Source organism: Triplophysa dalaica, chromosome 24 (genome assembly GCF_015846415.1).
Source record: "Triplophysa dalaica isolate WHDGS20190420 chromosome 24, ASM1584641v1, whole genome shotgun sequence".
NCBI lineage: Eukaryota > Metazoa > Chordata > Actinopteri > Cypriniformes > Nemacheilidae > Triplophysa > Triplophysa dalaica.
The window spans coordinates 16,815,706-16,833,709 of record NC_079565.1 but is presented as its reverse complement, the minus strand read 5'-3'; the positions used below and the strand labels follow the sequence as shown (position 1 = coordinate 16,833,709).

General features: G+C 44.4%; 18 non-coding genes across 18 annotated transcripts; all 18 read left to right on the top strand.

The window, feature by feature from the left end:
• Positions 1–116: 116 nt before the first annotated feature.
• On the top strand, positions 117–308 carry LOC130415029 (U2 spliceosomal RNA). Its single transcript, XR_008905803.1, has one exon. It is a non-coding gene; the product is annotated as a U2 spliceosomal RNA (small nuclear RNA).
• A 934-nt stretch (positions 309–1,242) lies between these two features.
• On the top strand, positions 1,243–1,406 carry LOC130415004 (U1 spliceosomal RNA). Its single transcript, XR_008905780.1, has one exon. It is a non-coding gene; the product is annotated as a U1 spliceosomal RNA (small nuclear RNA).
• An 807-nt stretch (positions 1,407–2,213) lies between these two features.
• On the top strand, positions 2,214–2,404 carry LOC130415050 (U2 spliceosomal RNA). The gene has a single exon (XR_008905825.1). It is a non-coding gene; the product is annotated as a U2 spliceosomal RNA (small nuclear RNA).
• Positions 2,405–3,260: 856 nt separating this feature from the next.
• On the top strand, positions 3,261–3,424 carry LOC130415013 (U1 spliceosomal RNA). Its single transcript, XR_008905788.1, has one exon. It is a non-coding gene; the product is annotated as a U1 spliceosomal RNA (small nuclear RNA).
• An 807-nt stretch (positions 3,425–4,231) lies between these two features.
• LOC130415049 (U2 spliceosomal RNA) lies at positions 4,232–4,422 on the top strand. The gene has a single exon (XR_008905824.1). It is a non-coding gene; the product is annotated as a U2 spliceosomal RNA (small nuclear RNA).
• Positions 4,423–5,163: 741 nt separating this feature from the next.
• LOC130414963 (U1 spliceosomal RNA) lies at positions 5,164–5,327 on the top strand. The gene has a single exon (XR_008905742.1). It is a non-coding gene; the product is annotated as a U1 spliceosomal RNA (small nuclear RNA).
• Positions 5,328–6,134: 807 nt separating this feature from the next.
• Positions 6,135–6,325, top strand: LOC130415048 (U2 spliceosomal RNA). The gene has a single exon (XR_008905823.1). It is a non-coding gene; the product is annotated as a U2 spliceosomal RNA (small nuclear RNA).
• Positions 6,326–7,210: 885 nt separating this feature from the next.
• LOC130415016 (U1 spliceosomal RNA) lies at positions 7,211–7,374 on the top strand. Its single transcript, XR_008905791.1, has one exon. It is a non-coding gene; the product is annotated as a U1 spliceosomal RNA (small nuclear RNA).
• An 848-nt stretch (positions 7,375–8,222) lies between these two features.
• Positions 8,223–8,413, top strand: LOC130415047 (U2 spliceosomal RNA). The gene has a single exon (XR_008905822.1). It is a non-coding gene; the product is annotated as a U2 spliceosomal RNA (small nuclear RNA).
• Positions 8,414–9,367: 954 nt separating this feature from the next.
• On the top strand, positions 9,368–9,531 carry LOC130415003 (U1 spliceosomal RNA). Its single transcript, XR_008905779.1, has one exon. It is a non-coding gene; the product is annotated as a U1 spliceosomal RNA (small nuclear RNA).
• An 807-nt stretch (positions 9,532–10,338) lies between these two features.
• On the top strand, positions 10,339–10,529 carry LOC130415046 (U2 spliceosomal RNA). The gene has a single exon (XR_008905821.1). It is a non-coding gene; the product is annotated as a U2 spliceosomal RNA (small nuclear RNA).
• An 863-nt stretch (positions 10,530–11,392) lies between these two features.
• Positions 11,393–11,556, top strand: LOC130415012 (U1 spliceosomal RNA). Its single transcript, XR_008905787.1, has one exon. It is a non-coding gene; the product is annotated as a U1 spliceosomal RNA (small nuclear RNA).
• Positions 11,557–12,362: 806 nt separating this feature from the next.
• LOC130415086 (U2 spliceosomal RNA) lies at positions 12,363–12,552 on the top strand. Its single transcript, XR_008905860.1, has one exon. It is a non-coding gene; the product is annotated as a U2 spliceosomal RNA (small nuclear RNA).
• A 740-nt stretch (positions 12,553–13,292) lies between these two features.
• On the top strand, positions 13,293–13,455 carry LOC130415002 (U1 spliceosomal RNA). The gene has a single exon (XR_008905778.1). It is a non-coding gene; the product is annotated as a U1 spliceosomal RNA (small nuclear RNA).
• An 801-nt stretch (positions 13,456–14,256) lies between these two features.
• On the top strand, positions 14,257–14,447 carry LOC130415044 (U2 spliceosomal RNA). Its single transcript, XR_008905819.1, has one exon. It is a non-coding gene; the product is annotated as a U2 spliceosomal RNA (small nuclear RNA).
• Positions 14,448–15,325: 878 nt separating this feature from the next.
• On the top strand, positions 15,326–15,488 carry LOC130415019 (U1 spliceosomal RNA). Its single transcript, XR_008905794.1, has one exon. It is a non-coding gene; the product is annotated as a U1 spliceosomal RNA (small nuclear RNA).
• An 805-nt stretch (positions 15,489–16,293) lies between these two features.
• On the top strand, positions 16,294–16,484 carry LOC130415043 (U2 spliceosomal RNA). The gene has a single exon (XR_008905818.1). It is a non-coding gene; the product is annotated as a U2 spliceosomal RNA (small nuclear RNA).
• Positions 16,485–17,277: 793 nt separating this feature from the next.
• LOC130414962 (U1 spliceosomal RNA) lies at positions 17,278–17,441 on the top strand. Its single transcript, XR_008905741.1, has one exon. It is a non-coding gene; the product is annotated as a U1 spliceosomal RNA (small nuclear RNA).
• Positions 17,442–18,004: the final 563 nt, after the last annotated feature.

Sequence of the window (18,004 nt, the reverse complement as noted above, 5' to 3'; positions counted from 1 at the left end):
CGATACATTTGATTGTGTGTTCGTACGATCACACGCTGACCTTTGAGTCGCATGTGCACCGCAAGCCCAATAGTCGGTGCCGCCCCACGCTCTGCCTTTTGCCACCCATTGTGGGCATCGCTTCTCGGCCTTTTGGCTAAGATCAAGTGTAGTATCTGTTCTTATCAGTTTAATATCTGATACGTCCCCTATCTGGGGACCATATATTAAATGGATTTTTGAAACGCGGAGCTGGAAGCGGGGCTTGCTCCGCCCCACTCCACGCATCGACCTGGTATTGCAGTGTCTCCAGGAACGGTGCATTCCCCTTTCGGGGATAGCAGCTTGTGTTGAAAGGTAGTGATGAGAAGACGCAAAGTTTTATTTCTCACGTGACTGTCTTATACAGAAAAATACTTTGGCAAGTACTCACTCACTCAGTCACTCAGTCACTCAGTCACTCACTCGGTCACTCACTCACTCACTCACTCAGTCACTCACTCACTCACTCACTCACTCACTCACTCAGTCACTCAGTCACTCAGTCACTCACTCGGTCACTCACTCACTCACTCACTCACTCAGTCACTCACTCACTCACTCACTCACTCACTCGGTCACTCACTCACTCACTCGGTCACTCACTCACTCACTCAGTCACTCACTCACTCACTCACTCACTCACTCACTCACTCACTCACTCACTCACTCACTCACTCACTCACTCACTCTCTCACACTCTCACTCTCTCACAGTCTCACGCACGCACTCACTAAAGCCCTAAATGTATGCGGATAGTTATGTGTTGAAGAACGTAGTTCCTATTAGAGACGCTTGCGCCTGGCTTAAATGCTGTTGTGTGATAGAGAGAGAACGGGGCTTCCTGTAGCTCAGTGGTAAGAGCATTGCGTTAACAGGTTTTGGGTACGATCCCTGGGAATTGCAAATACCTATGTAAACGTATAGGATAAAGCAATGTAAGTCGCTTTGGATAAAGGCGTCTGCCAAATGCTTAAATGCAAAAGGTGTCCAGCATCCAATTGAAACACTTTCAGCACATATGTGGACTGTTTGCGTTGAATTCTTAATGTATTTGTCTGTTCATGTGTATGTTTGCCTGTGGACCGTCGCCTTCGTGCGCTTTCCCACGGGTTCTACAGAGCAATCAACTGGAACTTGCAGTTGCCGAACGCTCGCTCGGGGTCAGCGTTGATGCGCATGGCAGAGGCAAGTAAGCGATGTCTTGCCCGAACGGGGCAAATCATACTAACCTGGCAGGGGAGACACCATGATCACGAAGGCGGTTCACCCAGGACGAGGCTCGGCCATTGCACTCAGGTTGGGTTGACTTTTGCGAATTCCCCAAATGTGGGAATCTCGACTGCATAATTTCTGGTAGTGGGGGACTGCGTTCGCGCTCTCCCCTTATCATGTATCAAAAGAAGAGAGATTTTGTATTGTGTCCGTATTTCGAACCTTGTTGGCGTCAGATCTGCAGATTCCGCAAGAGACGAGCACCAAATCGAGTGATCGATTACTTCCTAATACCATGTTTTTTTTTAATACGGTTGTTTGCTGTTCCGTCGTTCCCAAACACACATACATGTATGTATGTATGCATGTAGGTATATTTATATATATAATTATTTAGATATTCATTTATTCGTTTGCTGGTTTTATGTTTGATTCATTTGTTTAATTGTTTTTTCGTTCATATTTTGGACGCCTCATCAGACGAGTATAGAACGCATCTTCGACGGAGATTCTGCCAGACCACGCTGACCTTCATTTCTGTGAAACGTGTGCGTGCTCGTCCGTTCCTTCATCCGTTCAGGTCTTCATAAATAGCCCATTTAATTATTTCTTCTTTCGTTAATCGGTTAATTTATTCTATTGTTTAAACAATACATTTGATTGTCAGTCCGTTCCTTCATTCGTTCAGGTCTTCATAAATAGCCCATTTAATTATTTCGTCTTTCGTTAATCGGTTAATTGATTCTGTTGTTTAAACGATACATTTGATTTTCAGTCCGTTCCTTCATTCGTTCAGGTCTTCAAAAATAGCCCATTTAATTATTTCTTCTTTCGTTAATTGGTTAATTGATTCTGTTGTTTAAACGATACATTTGATTGTGTGTTCGTACGATCACACGCTGACCTTTGAGTCGCATGTGCACCGCAAGCCCAATAGTCGGTGCCGCCCCACGCTCTGCCTTTTGCCACCCATTGTGGGCATCGCTTCTCGGCCTTTTGGCTAAGATCAAGTGTAGTATCTGTTCTTATCAGTTTAATATCTGATACGTCCCCTATCTGGGGACCATATATTAAATGGATTTTTGAAACGCGGAGCTGGAAGCGGGGCTTGCTCCGCCCACTCCACGCATCGACCTGGTATTGCAGTGTCTCCAGGAACGGTGCATTCCCCTTTCGGGGATAGCAGCTTGTGTTGAAAGGTAGTGATGAGAAGACGCAAAGTTTTATTTCTCACGTGACTGTCTTATACAGAAAAATACTTTGGCAAGTACTCACTCACTCAGTCACTCAGTCACTCAGTCACTCACTCGGTCACTCACTCACTCACTCACTCAGTCACTCACTCACTCACTCACTCACTCACTCAGTCACTCAGTCACTCAGTCACTCACTCACTCACTCACTCACTCACTCACTCACTCACTCACTCGGTCACTCACTCACTCACTCACTCACTCACTCACTCACTCACTCACTCTCTCACACTCACACTCTCACTCTCACTCTCACTCTCTCACAGTCTCACGCACGCACTCACTAAAGCCCTAAATGTATTCGGATAGTTATGTGTTGAAGAACGTAGTTCCTATTAGAGACGCTTGCGCCTGGCTTAAATGCTGTTGTGTGATAGAGAGAGAACGGGGCTTCCTGTAGCTCAGTGGTAAGAGCATTGCGTTAACAGGTTTTGGGTACGATCCCTGGGAATTGCAAATACCTATGTAAACGTATAGGATAAAGCAATGTAAGTCGCTTTGGATAAAGGCGTCTGCCAAATGCTTAAATGCAAAAGGTGTCCAGCATCCAATTGAAACACTTTCAGCACATATGTGGACTGTTTGCGTTGAATTCTTAATGTATTTGTCTGTTCATGTGTATGTTTGCCTGTGGACCGTCGCCTTCGTGCGCTTTCCCACGGGTTCTACAGAGCAATCAACTGGAACTTGCAGTTGCCGAACGCTCGCTCGGGGTCAGCGTTGATGCGCATGGCAGAGGCAAGTAAGCGATGTCTTGCCCGAACGGGGCAAATCATACTTACCTGGCAGGGGAGACACCATGATCACGAAGGCTGTTCACCCAGGACGAGGCTCGGCCATTGCACTCAGGTTGGGTTGACTTTTGCGAATTCCCCAAATGTGGGAATCTCGACTGCATAATTTCTGGTAGTGGGGGACTGCGTTCGCGCTCTCCCCTTATCATGTATCAAAAGAAGAGAGATTTTGTATTGTGTCCGTATTTCGAACCTTGTTGGCGTCAGATCTGCAGATTCCGCAAGAGACGAGCACCAAATCGAGTGATCGATTACTTCCTAATACCATGTTTTTTTTTAATACGGTTGTTTGCTGTTCCGTCGTTCCCAAACACACATACATGTATGTATGTATGCATGTAGGTATATTTATATATATAATTATTTAGATATTCATTTATTCGTTTGCTGGTTTTATGTTTGATTCATTTGTTTAATTGTTTTTTCGTTCATATTTTGGACGCCTCATCAGACGAGTATAGAACGCATCTTCGACGGAGATTCTGCCAGACCACGCTGACCTTCATTTCTGTGAAACGTGTGCGTGCTCGTCCGTTCCTTCATCCGTTCAGGTCTTCATAAATAGCCCATTTAATTATTTCTTCTTTCGTTAATCGGTTAATTTATTCTATTGTTTAAACAATACATTTGATTGTCAGTCCGTTCCTTCATTCGTTCAGGTCTTCATAAATAGCCCATTTAATTATTTCGTCTTTCGTTAATCGGTTAATTGATTCTGTTGTTTAAACGATACATTTGATTTTCAGTCCGTTCCTTCATTCGTTCAGGTCTTCAAAAATAGCCCATTTAATTATTTCTTCTTTCGTTAATTGGTTAATTGATTCTGTTGTTTAAACGATACATTTGATTGTGTGTTCGTACGATCACACGCTGACCTTTGAGTCGCATGTGCACCGCAAGCCCAATAGTCGGTGCCGCCCCACGCTCTGCCTTTTGCCACCCATTGTGGGCATCGCTTCTCGGCCTTTTGGCTAAGATCAAGTGTAGTATCTGTTCTTATCAGTTTAATATCTGATACGTCCCCTATCTGGGGACCATATATTAAATGGATTTTTGAAACGCGGAGCTGGAAGCGGGGCTTGCTCCGCCCACTCCACGCATCGACCTGGTATTGCAGTGTCTCCAGGAACGGTGCATTCCCCTTTCGGGGATAGCAGCTTGTGTTGAAAGGTAGTGATGAGAAGACGCAAAGTTTTATTTCTCACGTGACTGTCTTATACAGAAAAATACTTTGGCAAGTACTCACTCACTCAGTCACTCAGTCACTCACTCGGTCTTGCCTCTGCCACTCACTCAGTCACTCACTCACTCACTCACTCACTCACTCACTCACTCTCACTCACTCTCTCACACTCACACTCTCACTCTCTCACAGTCTCACGCACGCACTCACTAAAGCCCTAAATGTATGCGGATAGTTATGTGTTGAAGAACGTAGTTCCTATTAGAGACGCTTGCGCCTGGCTTAAATGCTGTTGTGTGATAGAGAGAGAACGGGGCTTCCTGTAGCTCAGTGGTAAGAGCATTGCGTTAACAGGTTTTGGGTACGATCCCTGGGAATTGCAAATACCTATGTAAACGTATAGGATAAAGCAATGTAAGTCGCTTTGGATAAAGGCGTCTGCCAAATGCTTAAATGCAAAAGGTGTCCAGCATCCAATTGAAACACTTTCAGCACATATGTGGACTGTTTGCGTTGAATTCTTAATGTATTTGTCTGTTCATGTGTATGTTTGCCTGTGGACCGTCGCCTTCGTGCGCTTTCCCACGGGTTCTACAGAGCAATCAACTGGAACTTGCAGTTGCCGAACGCTCGCTCGGGGTCAGCGTTGATGCGCATGGCAGAGGCAAGTAAGCGATGTCTTGCCCGAACGGGGCAAATCATACTTACCTGGCAGGGGAGACACCATGATCACGAAGGCGGTTCACCCAGGACGAGGCTCGGCCATTGCACTCAGGTTGGGTTGACTTTTGCGAATTCCCCAAATGTGGGAATCTCGACTGCATAATTTCTGGTAGTGGGGGACTGCGTTCGCGCTCTCCCCTTATCATGTATCAAAAGAAGAGAGATTTTGTATTGTGTCCGTATTTCGAACCTTGTTGGCGTCAGATCTGCAGATTCCGCAAGAGACGAGCACCAAATCGAGTGATCGATTACTTCCTAATACCATGTTTTTTTTTAATACGGTTGTTTGCTGTTCCGTCGTTCCCAAACACACATACATGTATGTATGTATGCATGTAGGTATATTTATATATATAATTATTTAGATATTCATTTATTCGTTTGCTGGTTTTATGTTTGATTCATTTGTTTAATTGTTTTTTCGTTCATATTTTGGACGCCTCATCAGACGAGTATAGAACGCATCTTCGACGGAGATTCTGCCAGACCACGCTGACCTTCATTTCTGTGAAACGTGTGCGTGCTCGTCCGTTCCTTCATCCGTTCAGGTCTTCATAAATAGCCCATTTAATTATTTCTTCTTTCGTTAATCGGTTAATTTATTCTATTGTTTAAACAATACATTTGATTGTCAGTCCGTTCCTTCATTCGTTCAGGTCTTCATAAATAGCCCATTTAATTATTTCGTCTTTCGTTAATCGGTTAATTGATTCTGTTGTTTAAACGATACATTTGATTTTCAGTCCGTTCCTTCATTCGTTCAGGTCTTCAAAAATAGCCCATTTAATTATTTCTTCTTTCGTTAATTGGTTAATTGATTCTGTTGTTTAAACGATACATTTGATTGTGTGTTCGTACGATCACACGCTGACCTTTGAGGCGCATGTGCACCGCAAGCCCAATAGTCGGTGCCGCCCCACGCTGTGCCTTTTGCCACCCATTGTGGGCATCGCTTCTCGGCCTTTTGGCTAAGATCAAGTGTAGTATCTGTTCTTATCAGTTTAATATCTGATACGTCCCCTATCTGGGGACCATATATTAAATGGATTTTTGAAACGCGGAGCTGGAAGCGGGGCTTGCTCCGCCCACTCCACGCATCGACCTGGTATTGCAGTGTCTCCAGGAACGGTGCATTCCCCTTTCGGGATAGCAGCTTGTGTTGAAAGGTAGTGATGAGAAGACGCAAAGTTTTATTTCTCACGTGACTGTCTTATACAGAAAAATACTTTGGCAAGTACTCACTCACTCAGTCACTCAGTCACTCAGTCACTCACTCGGTCACTCACTCACTCAGTCACTCAGTCACTCAGTCACTCACTCGGTCACTCACTCACTCGGTCACTCACTCACTCAGTCACTCACTCACTCACTCACTCACTCACTCGGTCACTCACTCACTCACTCAGTCACTCACTCACTCACTCAGTCACTCACTCACTCACTCACTCACTCACTCACTCACTCACTCACTCACTCACTCTCTCACACTCACACTCTCACTCTCACTCTCTCACAGTCTCACGCACGCACTCACTAAAGCCCTAAATGTATGCGGATAGTTATGTGTTGAAGAACGTAGTTCCTATTAGAGACGCTTGCGCCTGGCTTAAATGCTGTTGTGTGATAGAGAGAGAACGGGGCTTCCTGTAGCTCAGTGGTAAGAGCATTGCGTTAACAGGTTTTGGGTACGATCCCTGGGAATTGTAAATACCTATGTAAATGTATAGGATAAAGCAATGTAAGTCGCTTTGGATAAAGGCGTCTGCCAAATGCTTAAATGCAAAAGGTGTCCAGCATCCAATTGAAACACTTTCAGCACATATGTGGACTGTTTGCGTTGAATTCTTAATGTATTTGTCTGTTCATGTGTATGTTTGCCTGTGGACCGTCGCCTTCGTGCGCTTTCCCACGGGTTCTACAGAGCAATCAACTGGAACTTGCAGTTGCCGAACGCTCGCTCGGGGTCAGCCTTGATGCGCATGGCAGAGGCAAGTAAGCGATGTCTTGCCCGAACGGGGCAAATCATACTTACCTGGCAGGAGGGACACCATGATCACGAAGGCGGTTCACCCAGGACGAGGCTCGGCCATTGCACTCAGGTTGGGTTGACTTTTGCGAATTCCCCAAATGTGGGAATCTCGACTGCATAATTTCTGGTAGTGGGGGACTGCGTTCGCGCTCTCCCCTTATCATGTATCAAAAGAAGAGAGATTTTGTATTGTGTCCGTATTTCGAACCTTGTTGGCGTCAGATCTGCAGATTCCGCAAGAGACGAGCACCAAATCGAGTGATCGATTACTTCCTAATACCCTGTTTTTTTTTAATACGGTTGTTTGCTGTTCCGTCGTTCCCAAACACACATACATGTATGTATGTATGCATGTAGGTATATTTATATATATAATTATTTAGATATTCATTTATTCGTTTGCTGGTTTTATGTTTGATTCATTTGTTTAATTGTTTTTTCGTTCATATTTTGGACGCCTCATCAGACGAGTATAGAACGCATCTTCGACGGAGATTCTGCCAGACCACGCTGACCTTCATTTCTGTGAAACGTGGTGCTCGTCCGTTCCTTCATCCGTTCAGGTAACGGAATAACTTTGATGTCAGTCCGTTCCTTCATCGTTCAGGTCTTCATAAATAGCCCATTTAATTATTTCTTCTTTCGTTAATCGGTTAATTTATTCTATTGTTTAAACAATACATTTGATTGTCAGTCCGTTCCTTCATTCGTTCAGGTCTTCATAAATAGCCCATTTAATTATTTCGTCTTTCGTTAATCGGTTAATTGATTCTGTTGTTTAAACGATACATTTGATTTTCAGTCCGTTCCTTCATTCGTTCAGGTCTTCAAAAATAGCCCATTTAATTATTTCTTCTTTCGTTAATTGGTTAATTGATTCTGTTGTTTAAACGATACATTTGATTGTGTGTTCGTACGATCACACGCTGACCTTTGAGTCGCATGTGCACCGCAAGCCCAATAGTCGGTGCCGCCCCACGCTCTGCCTTTTGCCACCCATTGTGGGCATCGCTTCTCGGCCTTTTGGCTAAGATCAAGTGTAGTATCTGTTCTTATCAGTTTAATATCTGATACGTCCCCTATCTGGGGACCATATATTAAATGGATTTTTGAAACGCGGAGCTGGAAGCGGGGCTTGCTCCGCCCACTCCACGCATCGACCTGGTATTGCAGTGTCTCCAGGAACGGTGCATTCCCCTTTCGGGGATAGCAGCTTGTGTTGAAAGGTAGTGATGAGAAGACGCAAAGTTTTATTTCTCACGTGACTGTCTTATACAGAAAAATACTTTGGCAAGTACTCACTCACTCAGTCACTCAGTCACTCAGTCACTCACTCGGTCACTCACTCACTCACTCACTCAGTCACTCACTCACTCACTCACTCACTCACTCACTCAGTCACTCAGTCACTCAGTCACTCACTCGGTCACTCACTCACTCACTCACTCACTCACTCACTCAGTCACTCACTCACTCACTCACTCACTCACTCGGTCACTCACTCACTCACTCGGTCACTCACTCACTCACTCAGTCACTCACTCACTCACTCACTCACTCACTCACTCACTCACTCACTCACTCACTCACTCACTCACTCACTCACTCACTCACTCACTCTCTCACACTCTCACTCTCTCACAGTCTCACGCACGCACTCACTAAAGCCCTAAATGTATGCGGATAGTTATGTGTTGAAGAACGTAGTTCCTATTAGAGACGCTTGCGCCTGGCTTAAATGCTGTTGTGTGATAGAGAGAGAACGGGGCTTCCTGTAGCTCAGTGGTAAGAGCATTGCGTTAACAGGTTTTGGGTACGATCCCTGGGAATTGCAAATACCTATGTAAACGTATAGGATAAAGCAATGTAAGTCGCTTTGGATAAAGGCGTCTGCCAAATGCTTAAATGCAAAAGGTGTCCAGCATCCAATTGAAACACTTTCAGCACATATGTGGACTGTTTGCGTTGAATTCTTAATGTATTTGTCTGTTCATGTGTATGTTTGCCTGTGGACCGTCGCCTTCGTGCGCTTTCCCACGGGTTCTACAGAGCAATCAACTGGAACTTGCAGTTGCCGAACGCTCGCTCGGGGTCAGCGTTGATGCGCATGGCAGAGGCAAGTAAGCGATGTCTTGCCCGAACGGGGCAAATCATACTAACCTGGCAGGGGAGACACCATGATCACGAAGGCGGTTCACCCAGGACGAGGCTCGGCCATTGCACTCAGGTTGGGTTGACTTTTGCGAATTCCCCAAATGTGGGAATCTCGACTGCATAATTTCTGGTAGTGGGGGACTGCGTTCGCGCTCTCCCCTTATCATGTATCAAAAGAAGAGAGATTTTGTATTGTGTCCGTATTTCGAACCTTGTTGGCGTCAGATCTGCAGATTCCGCAAGAGACGAGCACCAAATCGAGTGATCGATTACTTCCTAATACCATGTTTTTTTTTAATACGGTTGTTTGCTGTTCCGTCGTTCCCAAACACACATACATGTATGTATGTATGCATGTAGGTATATTTATATATATAATTATTTAGATATTCATTTATTCGTTTGCTGGTTTTATGTTTGATTCATTTGTTTAATTGTTTTTTCGTTCATATTTTGGACGCCTCATCAGACGAGTATAGAACGCATCTTCGACGGAGATTCTGCCAGACCACGCTGACCTTCATTTCTGTGAAACGTGTGCGTGCTCGTCCGTTCCTTCATCCGTTCAGGTCTTCATAAATAGCCCATTTAATTATTTCTTCTTTCGTTAATCGGTTAATTTATTCTATTGTTTAAACAATACATTTGATTGTCAGTCCGTTCCTTCATTCGTTCAGGTCTTCATAAATAGCCCATTTAATTATTTCGTCTTTCGTTAATCGGTTAATTGATTCTGTTGTTTAAACGATACATTTGATTTTCAGTCCGTTCCTTCATTCGTTCAGGTCTTCAAAAATAGCCCATTTAATTATTTCTTCTTTCGTTAATTGGTTAATTGATTCTGTTGTTTAAACGATACATTTGATTGTGTGTTCGTACGATCACACGCTGACCTTTGAGTCGCATGTGCACCGCAAGCCCAATAGTCGGTGCCGCCCCACGCTCTGCCTTTTGCCACCCATTGTGGGCATCGCTTCTCGGCCTTTTGGCTAAGATCAAGTGTAGTATCTGTTCTTATCAGTTTAATATCTGATACGTCCCCTATCTGGGGACCATATATTAAATGGATTTTTGAAACGCGGAGCTGGAAGCGGGGCTTGCTCCGCCCACTCCACGCATCGACCTGGTATTGCAGTGTCTCCAGGAACGGTGCATTCCCCTTTCGGGGATAGCAGCTTGTGTTGAAAGGTAGTGATGAGAAGACGCAAGTTTTATTTCTCACGTGACTGTCTTATACAGAAAAATACTTTGGCAAGTACTCACTCACTCAGTCACTCAGTCACTCAGTCACTCACTCGGTCACTCACTCACTCACTCACTCAGTCACTCACTCACTCACTCACTCACTCACTCAGTCACTCAGTCACTCAGTCACTCACTCACTCACTCACTCACTCACTCACTCACTCACTCACTCACTCGGTCACTCACTCACTCACTCACTCACTCACTCACTCACTCACTCACTCACTCTCTCACACTCACACTCTCACTCTCACTCTCACTCTCTCACAGTCTCACGCACGCACTCACTAAAGCCCTAAATGTATTCGGATAGTTATGTGTTGAAGAACGTAGTTCCTATTAGAGACGCTTGCGCCTGGCTTAAATGCTGTTGTGTGATAGAGAGAGAACGGGGCTTCCTGTAGCTCAGTGGTAAGAGCATTGCGTTAACAGGTTTTGGGTACGATCCCTGGGAATTGCAAATACCTATGTAAACGTATAGGATAAAGCAATGTAAGTCGCTTTGGATAAAGGCGTCTGCCAAATGCTTAAATGCAAAAGGTGTCCAGCATCCAATTGAAACACTTTCAGCACATATGTGGACTGTTTGCGTTGAATTCTTAATGTATTTGTCTGTTCATGTGTATGTTTGCCTGTGGACCGTCGCCTTCGTGCGCTTTCCCACGGGTTCTACAGAGCAATCAACTGGAACTTGCAGTTGCCGAACGCTCGCTCGGGGTCAGCGTTGATGCGCATGGCAGAGGCAAGTAAGCGATGTCTTGCCCGAACGGGGCAAATCATACTTACCTGGCAGGGGAGACACCATGATCACGAAGGCTGTTCACCCAGGACGAGGCTCGGCCATTGCACTCAGGTTGGGTTGACTTTTGCGAATTCCCCAAATGTGGGAATCTCGACTGCATAATTTCTGGTAGTGGGGGACTGCGTTCGCGCTCTCCCCTTATCATGTATCAAAAGAAGAGAGATTTTGTATTGTGTCCGTATTTCGAACCTTGTTGGCGTCAGATCTGCAGATTCCGCAAGAGACGAGCACCAAATCGAGTGATCGATTACTTCCTAATACCATGTTTTTTTTTAATACGGTTGTTTGCTGTTCCGTCGTTCCCAAACACACATACATGTATGTATGTATGCATGTAGGTATATTTATATATATAATATTTAGATATTCATTTATTCGTTTGCTGGTTTTATGTTTGATTCATTTGTTTAATTGTTTTTTCGTTCATATTTTGGACGCCTCATCAGACGAGTATAGAACGCATCTTCGACGGAGATTCTGCCAGACCATGCTGACCTTCATTTCTGTGAAACGTGTGCGTGCTCGTCCGTTCCTTCATCCGTTCAGGTCTTCATAAATAGCCCATTTAATTATTTCTTCTTTCGTTAATCGGTTAATTTATTCTATTGTTTAAACAATACATTTGATTGTCAGTCCGTTCCTTCATTCGTTCAGGTCTTCATAAATAGCCCATTTAATTATTTCGTCTTTCGTTAATCGGTTAATTGATTCTGTTGTTTAAACGATACATTTGATTTTCAGTCCGTTCCTTCATTCGTTCAGGTCTTCAAAAATAGCCCATTTAATTATTTCTTCTTTCGTTAATTGGTTAATTGATTCTGTTGTTTAAACGATACATTTGATTGTGTGTTCGTACGATCACACGCTGACCTTTGAGTCGCATGTGCACCGCAAGCCCAATAGTCGGTGCCGCCCCACGCTCTGCCTTTTGCCACCCATTGTGGGCATCGCTTCTCGGCCTTTTGGCTAAGATCAAGTGTAGTATCTGTTCTTATCAGTTTAATATCTGATACGTCCCCTATCTGGGGACCATATATTAAATGGATTTTTGAAACGCGGAGCTGGAAGCGGGGCTTGCTCCGCCCACTCCACGCATCGACCTGGTATTGCAGTGTCTCAGGAACGGTGCATTCCCTTTCGGGGATAGCAGCTTGTGTTGAAGGTAGTGATGAGAAGACGCAAAGTTTTATTTCTCACGTGACTGTCTTATACAGAAAAATACTTTGGCAAGTACTCACTCACTCAGTCACACAGTCACTCACTCGGTCTTGCCTCTGCCACTCACTCAGTCACTCACTCACTCACTCACTCACTCACTCACTCACTCACTCACTCACTCTCTCACACTCACACTCTCACTCTCTCACAGTCTCACGCACGCACTCACTAAAGCCCTAAATGTATGCGGATAGTATGTGTTGAAGAACGTAGTTCCTATTAGAGACGCTTGCGCCTGGCTTAAATGCTGTTGTGTGATAGAGAGAGAACGGGGCTTCCTGTAGCTCAGTGGTAAGAGCATTGCGTTAACAGGTTTTGGGTACGATCCCTGGGAATTGCAAATACCTATGTAAACGTATAGGATAAAGCAATGTAAGTCGCTTTGGATAAAGGCGTCTGCCAAATGCTAAATGCAAAAGGTGTCCAGCATCCAATTGAAACACTTTCAGCACATATGTGGACTGTTTGCGTTGAATTCTTAATGTATTTGTCTGTTCATGTGTATGTTTGCCTGTGGACCGTCGCCTTCGTGCGCTTTCCCACGGGTTCTACAGAGCAATCAACTGGAACTTGCAGTTGCCGAACGCTCGCTCGGGGTCAGCGTTGATGCGCATGGCAGAGGCAAGGTAAGCGATGTCTTGCCCGAACGGGGCAAATCATACTTACCTGGCAGGGGAGACACCATGATCACGAAGGCGGTTCACCCAGGACGAGGCTCGGCCATTGCACTCAGGTTGGGTTGACTTTTGCGAATTCCCCAAATGTGGAATCTCGACTGCATAATTTCTGGTAGTGGGGGACTGCGTTCGCGCTCTCCCCTTATCATGTATCAAAAGAGAGAGATTTTGTATTGTGTCCGTATTTCGAACCTTGTTGGCGTCAGATCTGCAGATTCCGCAAGAGACGAGCACCAAATCGAGTGATCGATACTTCCTAATACCATGTTTTTTTTTAATACGGTTGTTTGCTGTTCCGTCGTTCCCAAACACACATACATGTATGTATGTATGCATGTAGGTATATTTATATATATAATTATTTAGATATTCATTTATTCGTTTGCTGGTTTTATGTTTGATTCATTTGTTTAATTGTTTTTTCGTTCATATTTTGGACGCCTCATCAGACGAGTATAGAACGCATCTTCGACGGAGATTCTGCCAGACCACGCTGACCTTCATTTCTGTGAAACGTGTGCGTGCTCGTCCGTTCCTTCATCCGTTCAGGTCTTCATAAATAGCCCATTTAATTATTTCTTCTTTCGTTAATCGGTTAATTTATTCTATTGTTTAAACAATACATTTGATTGTCAGTCCGTTCCTTCATTCGTTCAGGTCTTCATAAATAGCCCATTTAATTATTTCGTCTTTCGTTAATCGGTTAATTGATTCTGTTGTTTAACGATACATTTGATTTTCAGTCCGTTCCTTCATTCGTTCAGGTCTTCAAAATAGCCCATTTAATTATTTCTTCTTTCGTTAATTGGTTAATTGATTTGTTGTTTAAACGATACATTTGATTGTGTGTTCGTACGATCACACGCTGACCTTTGAGGCGCATGTGCACCGCAAGCCAATAGTCGGTTGCCGCCCCACGCTGTGCCTTTTGCCACCATTGTGGGCATCGCTTCTCGGCCTTTTGGCTAAGATCAAGTGTAGTATCTGTTCTTATCAGTTTAATATCTGATACGTCCCCTATCTGGGGACCATATATTAAATGGATTTTTGAAACGCGGAGCTGGAAGCGGGGCTTGCTCCGCCCACTCCACGCATCGACCTGGTATTGCAGTGTCTCCAGGAACGGTGCATTCCCCTTTCGGGGATAGCAGCTTGTGTTGAAAGGTAGTGATGAGAAGACGCAAAGTTTTATTTCTCACGTGACTGTCTTATACAGAAAAATACTTTGGCAAGTACTCACTCACTCAGTCACTCAGTCACTCAGTCACTCACTCGGTCCACTCACTCACTCAGTCACTCAGTCACTCAGTCACTCACTCGGTCACTCACTCACTCGGTCACTCACTCACTCAGTCACTCACTCACTCACTCACTCACTCACTCGGTCACTCACTCACTCACTCAGTCACTCACTCACTCACTCAGTCACTCACTCACTCACTCACTCACTCACTCACTCACTCACTCACTCTCTCACACTCACACTCTCACTCTCACTCTCTCACAGTCTCACGCACGCACTCACTAAAGCCTAAATGTATGCGGATAGTTATGTGTTGAAGAACGTAGTTCCTATTAGAGACGCTTGCGCCTGGCTTAAATGCTGTTGTGTGATAGAGAGAGAACGGGGCTTCCTGTAGCTCAGTGGTAAGAGCATTGCGTTAACAGGTTTTGGGTACGATCCCTGGGAATTGTAAATACCTATGTAAATGTATAGGATAAAGCAATGTAAGTCGCTTTGGATAAAGGCGTCTGCCAAATGCTTAAATGCAAAAGGTGTCCAGCATCCAATTGAAACACTTTCAGCACATATGTGGACTGTTTGCGTTGAATTCTTAATGTATTTGTCTGTTCATGTGTATGTTTGCCTGTGGACCGTCGCCTTCGTGCGCTTTCCCACGGGTTCTACAGAGCAATCAACTGGAACTTGCAGTTGCCGAACGCTCGCTCGGGGTCAGCCTTGATGCGCATGGCAGAGGCAAGTAAGCGATGTCTTGCCCGAACGGGGCAAATCATACTTACCTGGCAGGAGGGACACCATGATCACGAAGGCGGTTCACCCAGGACGAGGCTCGGCCATTGCACTCAGGTTGGGTTGACTTTTGCGAATTCCCCAAATGTGGGAATCTCGACTGCATAATTTCTGGTAGTGGGGACTGCGTTCGCGCTCTCCCCTTATCATGTATCAAAAGAAGAGAGATTTTGTATTGTGTCCGTATTCGAACCTTGTTGGCGTCAGATCTGCAGATTCCGCAAGAGACGAGCACCAAATCGAGTGATCGATTACTTCCTAATACCCTGTTTTTTTTTAATACGGTTGTTTGCTGTTCCGTCGTTCCCAAACACACATACATGTATGTATGTATGCATGTAGGTATATTTATATATATAATTATTTAGATATTCATTTATTCGTTTGCTGGTTTTATGTTTGATTCATTTGTTTAATTGTTTTTTCGTTCATATTTTGGACGCCTCATCAGACGAGTATAGAACGCATCTTCGACGGAGATTCTGCCAGACCACGCTGACCTTCATTTCTGTGAAACGTGTGCGTGCTCGTCCGTTCCTTCATCCGTTCAGGTCTTCATAAATAGCCCATTTAATTATTTCTTCTTTCGTTAATCGGTTAATTTATTCTATTGTTTAAACAATACATTTGATTGTCAGTCCGTTCCTTCATTCGTTCAGGTCTTCATAAATAGCCATTTAATTATTTCTTCTTTCGTTAATCGGTTAATGATTCTGTTGTTTAAACGATACATTTGATTTTCAGTCCGTTCCTTCATTCGTTCAGGTCTTCAAAAATAGCCCTTTTAATTATTTCTTCTTTCGTTAATTGGTTAATTGATTCTGTTGTTTTAAACGATACATTTGATTGTGTGTTCGTACGATCACACGCTGACCTTTGAGGCGCATGTGCACCGCAAGCCCAATAGTCGGTGCCGCCCCACGCTCTGCCTTTTGCCACCCATTGTGGGCATCGCTTCTCGGCCTTTTGGCTAAGATCAAGTGTAGTATCTGTTCTTATCAGTTTAATATCTGATACGTCCCCTATCTGGGGACCATATATTAAATGGATTTTTGAAACGCGGAGCTGGAAGCGGGGCTTGCTCCGCCCACTCCACGCATCGACCTGGTATTGCAGTGTCTCCAGGAACGGTGCATTCCCCTTTCGGGGATAGCAGCTTGTGTTGAAAGGTAGTGATGAGAAGACGCAAAGTTTTATTTCTCACGTGACTGTCTTATACAGAAAAATACTTTGGCAAGTACTCACTCACTCAGTCACTCAGTCACTCAGTCACTCACTCGGTCACTCACTCACTCGGTCACTCACTCACTCACTCACTCAGTCACTCACTCACTCACTCACTCACTCACTCACTCACTCACTCACTCACTCACTCACTCACTCACTCACTCACTCTCTCACACTCACACTCTCACTCTCTCACAGTCTCACGCACGCACTCACTAAAGCCCTAAATGTATGCGGATAGTTATGTGTTGAAGAACGTAGTTCCTATTAGAGACGCTTGCGCCTGGCTTAAATGCTGTTGTGTGATAGAGAGAGAAACGGGGCTTCCTGTAGCTCAGTGGTAAGGCATTGCGTTAACAGGTTTGGGTACGATCCCTGGGAATTGAAATACCTATGTAAAATGTATAAGGATTAAAGCAATGTAAGTCGCTTTGGATAAAGGCGTCTGCCAAATGCTTAAATGCAAAAGGTGTCCAGCATCCAATTGAAACACTTTCAGCACATATGTGGACTGTTTGCGTTGAATTCTTAATGTATTTGTCTGTTCATGTGTATGTTTGCCTGTGGACCGTCGCCTTCGTGCGCTTTCCCACGGGTTCTACAGAGCAATCAACTGGAACTTGCAGTTGCCGAACGCTCGCTCGGGGTCAGCGTTGATGCGCATGGCAGAGGCAAGTAAGCGATGTCTTGCCCGAACGGGGCAAATCATACTTACCTGGCAGGGGAGACACCATGATCACGAAGGCGGTTCACCCAGGACGAGGCTCGGCCATTGCACTCAGGTTGGGTTGACTTTTGCGAATTCCCCAAATGTGGGAATCTCGACTGCATAATTTCTGGTAGTGGGGGACTGCGTTCGCGCTCTCCCCTTATCATGTATCAAAAGAAGAGAGATTTTGTATTGTGTCCGTATTTCGAACCTTGTTGGCGTCAGATCTGCAGATTCCGCAAGAGACGAGCACCAAATCGAGTGAACGATTACTTCCTAATACCATGTTTTTTTTTAATACGGTTGTTTGCTGTTCCGTCGTCCCAAACACACATACTGTATGTATGTATGCATGTAGGTATATTTATATATATAATTATTTAGATATTCATTTATTCGTTTGCTGGTTTTATGTTTGATTCATTTGTTTAATTGTTTTTTCGTTCATATTTTGGACGCCTCATCAGACGAGTATAGAACGCATCTTCGACGGAGATTCTGCCAGACCACGCTGACCTTCATTTCTGTGAACGTGTGCGTGCTCGTCCGTTCCTTCATCCGTTCAGGTCTTCATAAATAGCCCATTTAATTATTTCTTCTTTCGTTAATCGGTTAATTTATTCTATTGTTTAAACAATACATTTGATTGTCAGTCCGTTCCTTCATTCGTTCAGGTCTTCATAAATAGCCCATTTAATTATTTCTTCTTTCGTTAATCGGTTAAT